The 5,397-nt window shown below is 45.2% G+C and overlaps 1 non-coding gene across 1 annotated transcript; it reads right to left on the bottom strand.

The window, feature by feature from the left end:
• Positions 1-484: 484 nt before the first annotated feature.
• On the bottom strand, positions 485-633 carry LOC120364813 (small nucleolar RNA SNORA57). Its single transcript, XR_005579952.1, has one exon. It is a non-coding gene; the product is annotated as a small nucleolar RNA SNORA57 (small nucleolar RNA).
• Between the last annotated feature and the right edge of the window lie 4,764 nt (positions 634-5,397).

Genomic DNA, 5,397 nt, shown 5'->3' with positions numbered 1-5,397 from the left:
TTTTGCACATTGATTTTGTATCCTGAGACTTTGCTGAAGTTGCCTATCATCTTAAGGAGATTTGGGGCTGATACTATGGGGTCTTCTAAATACACAGTCATGTCATCTGCAAACATAGACAATTTGACTTCCTCTTTTCCTAATTGAATACCCTTTATTTCTTTTTCTTGTCTGAAAAACCACATGATTATCTCAATAGATAGAGAAGGCCTTCAGCAAAATTCAACAGCCCTTTATGCTAAAAAGTATCAATGAACTAGGTATTGATGGAATGTATCTCAAAATAATAAAAGCTATTGACAACAAACCCACAGCTAATATCATACTGAATGGGCAAAAACTGGAAGCATTCCCTTTGAAAACTGGCACTAGACAAGGATCATTTTATTTTCATGTTTATGTCTGCTATTTGAAGTTTTAGGATGTTTGCAATGCTTGAGATTAGTCTTTTCTTCTTCTTCTTCTTCTTTTTTTTTTTTCTTCCTGGTGTCTCAGCACTTGAGGATAGAACCCGCGGATGGGAAGCCATCGGCACCAAAGACATGACGTCAAGGGGGCCAGAGCCCTTTCCCTCTTCCTCCGTACGTTCGGGAGAGTGAGACCACAAGCCCAGTCCCCGCCAAGAAAAGGAGGGTGAGATTAGTGTTACTGAGTTTGTTACTGTAATTTAGATTCTTTAAGGGAATTTAATTAAGTTTATGTGGTGATCCTTATGATAGACTCCCAACATTCCTTCCACTCTGGGATGATTAGTAAAAGCCAACCGGCAATCCCATTCTTGCCAGTGGTTCATTTAGGAACAGGTGTGTTACACAGTTCTGGCCAAAGAGATTTCAGGAAAAGTCCACTGGAAGGCTTCTAGCAGAGGTTCCCACAGTTCCCCCTCAAAAGGAAATAGTGAGAATCCCGCTTCCTCTTCTAAACTGTGTCTGAATATGACACTGGCACTGCACCAGCCGCATTGCTAGCTGAGGATGATACCAATACACTGAGAAGGGCATTGCTGACAGAATCACAGGAAACGAAGCCTAAGCCCAGACGTACTGCGCCCAAGGTCCACCCTACCTCCTAGCTTCATGTTATGGGAGATAATAAATTTCCTTCCAACCTGGGCAACAAAGCGAGACCCCCATCTCAACAAAAAAAAATAAAAATACTGTCCATAAAAATACTACAGGTAGCGTGTGCCTGTAGTCTCAGCTACATGGAAAGCTGAGGCAGGAGATCACTTGAAGCCCAAGAGGTTAAGGCTGGAGTGGGCCGTGATTGTACCACCACACGCTAGCCTGAAGTGACAGAATAAGACCCTATCTCAAAAAAAAAAAAAAAAAAAAAAAAATCCTTATTGCTTAAGCCATTTTGAGTCAAGCTTTTCTATTATTTTCACCCAAAAGAAATAGAGTTTGTAATCAGAACTTAAACTGTAGCTTAGAAATGTTTACTTCTGGTCAGGCCAGGTGGCTCATGCCTGTAATCCCAGCACTTTGGGAGGCCAAGACAGGCAGATCACCTGAGGTCAGGAGTTTTAGACCAGCCTGACCAACATGGTGAAACCCTGTCTCTATTAAAATTATGAAAATTAGACGGGCGTGATAGCGTGTGCCTGTAATCTCAGCTACTCAGAAGGCTGAGGCAGGAGAATCACTTGAACCCAGGAGGCAGAGGTTGCAGTGAGCCAAGATAGCACCTCTGCACTCCAGCCTGGGTGACAGAGCAAGACTGTCTCAAAAGAAAAAAAGAAAGAAATTTTTATTTCCGAATTTTGTTTACTAGGCATGTAAATTTGATACATTGAGCATCAGTTATACTGGAAGTTGTAGAGGGTGTTCCTTTGCCCACACAGAAGCCCCTTGGACTATAAAGAACCTGGAAAGAGTGCAAAGAGACAAATTGCAAAAGGGATTTATCAGGCTGGGTGCCGTAACTCATGCCTGTAACACTTTGGGAGGCCAATGAGGGCAGATCACCTGAGGTCAGGAGTTCGAGACCAGTCTGGCCAACATGGTGGAACCCCATCTCTACTAAAAATATAAAAATTAACCAGGCATGGTGGTGCACGCCTGTAATCCCAGTTACTCATGAGGCTGAGGTAGGAGAATCGTTGGAACCGAGGAGGCAGAGGTTTCAGTGAGCCTAGATTGCGCCATAGCACTCTAATCTGGGCGACAGAGACTCTGGCTCAAAGGAAAGAAAAAAAAAAGCAGGGAGATTCATCCCCTCACTCCTCATAAGAGGACCAAGAGGTAACATGAGAAATGTTTTCAACTGTAGTGAAATCTCTTCAATGGTGGGCATTAAATGTAAACTTAGGGAAGACATATCTGCAGGTTTCATTTCTTATAGAAGAGGAGAGAGCAGAGAACCCAAAGAAACAGATCACTGGCAGCTGTGCTCTCTATCAATGACCAAAGGGGTCTTCACAGGCCAAGAGTCCAAAATTCAAATGCCTTCAGAGCCCAGGCAAGTTCCATAGATGATTGCAATGACCAGAGTGAGGCATAGGAAATGGTGGCCCCACCTAAAGACAGCGTCTTCACTCAGATCTAGATAATGTTACTATTAGGAAATGCCACTTCAGTATCTCGAGAGCTCCCATTTTTCAAGAAAAGCCAGAAATCTGGATCATGTGAGTCTATCAGTTTTTGGATTTTGGCAAACAATTCAACTTAAAAAACAAAAGTAAAACACCATCAGACCAAACAAAACACATCTATAGGTTGTCTGTAGTCCTCAGTGTATCCTCTCAGCCCACAGGCTTACAGGGTCAGAGTGGACATGTGTGAAGTTGAGAGGTCTGCCCTTGCTTTCACACAGGGCAAACATTTCCCTCAACGGGCACTTCTTAAACACTTGGATTCTGTGCCACATAGCTGAAAAGATGTGGTTCATTCTAACAGCCCAGCAAGAAGGATTACCTGCAACATGCACCTGAGTAGCTGAATGAAATAATTGTCTGGGACCACTTAGTGTCATTGCTTAAATGTTAAAGATCGACCCACAATTTTCATTTCAGTCTTGCCAGAGCCAAGTTGTACATCCTGTCATTGATTAGCTACCAAAGTGATCAGTCCCACTAAACTCCTTTGCTGTGTTCCTAGAATTTGTAAACTGACAGTCATTCACCTGCAATTGAAAACTAAAGAGACAAGGACTGAGATTCCTGGTTCCAGCAGGACATGAACCTCAAGGGAGCTGGAGTCTTTTCATGCCTTTTTGGAGCTCCCCAGCACAGCCTAGCATAGTCCCTGTCTGCAGTGGCCACACAACGAATATTCACTGGTTTCTTGAATATAAGAGTAAACCCAGCCGGGCGCGGTGGCTCAAGCCTGTAATCCCAGCACTTTGGGAGGCCGAGGCGGGTGGATCACGAGGTCAAGAGATCGAGACCATCCTGGTCGACATGGTGAAATCCCGTCTCTACTAAAAATACAAAAAATTAGCTGGGCATGGTGGCACATGCCTGTAATCCCAGCTACTCAGGAGGCTGAGGCAGGAGAATTGCCTGAACCCAGGAGACGGAGGTTGCGGTGAGCCGAGATCGCGCCATTGCGCTCCAGCCTGGGTAACAAGAGCAAAACTCCGTCTCAAAAAAAAAAAAAAAAAATAGTAAACCCAAGACAAAGTGAATGCCTAACTCATAGAAAAATCTGCTCATTTTCATGGGCCTGTTTGTGTGTGTATGTTTTGTTTGTTTGTTTGTTTTTGTTTGTTTGTTTGTTTTGAGACAGAGTCTCGCCCTGTCGGCCCAGGCTGGAGTGCAATGGCGAGATCTTGGCTCACTGCAACCTCTGCCTTCCAGGTTAGAGTGATACTCCTGCCTCAGCCTCCAAGTAGCTGGGATTACAGGTGCCCACCACCATGCCCAGCTTTTTTTTGTTGTGGTATTTTTAGTGGAGATGGGGTTTCACCGTGTTGGCCAGGCTGGTCCTGAACTCCTTACTGCAAGTAATCTATCCACCTCAGCTTCCCAAAGTGCTGGGATTACAGGTGTGAGCCACTGTGTCCGGCCTGTGTGTTATTTTTAAAACAAGTGTGCTACAATACACTATGGCAGGAGGAACTTAGGTTAGATATGAAGAACTATTTCCTAACTACACAGATTGTGAAATATTAGAGAGCAGGCTACAAATGAGGAAGTGGCAGCTCCATCTATGCAGGACTTTTCCGCATAAAGTAAATGCCTGATATCTTGGTCAGATGTTATCACTGGTGAGGTGGGAAGGTGGTGTTTATGCAATGTGTGTGCTCCTGCCTGTCTTCCCTCTTAGTAAGAACCACCATTTTCAAAGGGTCAACCTGCTCAGTGTCCTAGGTCCCTTATCTCATTGAGCCACCACAGAAACCCAGTAAGATAAATTATCCCCATTTTACAGTTGAAAAAATAGAATACTTTGCTCAAGTTCACCCTGTTAACAAATGGAAGAGGCAGGATTAGAACACACGTCTGTCTGGCTTCAGGCCAGGCGTGGTGATTCATGCCTATAATACTAGCACTTTGGAAGGCCAATGTGGGTGGATCACTTGAGGCTAGGAGTTCGAGACCAGCCTGGCCAACATGGCGAAACCCCATATCTACTAAACATACAAAAATTGGCATGGCATGGTGACACATGTCTGTAATCCCAGCTACTCTGAAAGCTAAGGCATGAGATTGAACCCAGGAGGCAGAGGTTGCAGTGAGCTCAGATTGTGCCACTGTACTCCAGCCTGGGTGACAAAGCAAGACCCTGTCTCAAAACATACACACACACACACACACACACACACACACACACACACACACACAGCTGTCTGGCTTTAAAATCCAGGCTCCTTCCATCAGGCCATGCTGCCTCAGGTCTCTGGGAAGAGCACCTGTGATTACATGTGGGGAGAGACCAAAAGGCAGTTAGGCAAGGGGAGCATTACCCAAAGACGTTGTCAGAGCACTGTTGAGGCCCAGTTAGGAAGCCAGGGTCAGGAAGAGAGTTAAGATGCCAGCTGGTGCAGAGAGAGGCACCAAGGGGAAGCACCAAGCTGGGGCAGAGAGAGGCACCAAGGTCAGAATCTGGAAGTCAAGGGACATCCTTCCAGAAGTGAGTTGGGAGTGACTTGGACCGTCCAGGAAGGGAAGATGTGGTACAGGGAGTTCCTTTTAAGCAACACCCAGCTCATGCTGCAGAGCCTGCCAAGCACTAGCCAAGTGCTGCTGACTCTCCCAGCTCAGAGTTTCCTTTGGTGACCCTTGGTCTGCCAACAATGTCCTTGGACTGTTCTCATTCCCACTCCCCACCCATCAGCAATTGTTTTTTGTCTTTTGAGAGCTGAAACCCTATTTCCAACAAAGAATATGATTTAATTATGTGCTTATGAACTTCCTCAGATACCTGCAATCACGGAACTTTCCTTCTCCGAAGC

Source organism: Saimiri boliviensis, chromosome 6 (assembly GCF_048565385.1).
Source record: "Saimiri boliviensis isolate mSaiBol1 chromosome 6, mSaiBol1.pri, whole genome shotgun sequence".
NCBI lineage: Eukaryota > Metazoa > Chordata > Mammalia > Primates > Cebidae > Saimiri > Saimiri boliviensis.
The sequence above is the reverse complement of the archived record's forward strand: the minus strand, read 5'-3'. Positions and strand labels throughout refer to the sequence as shown.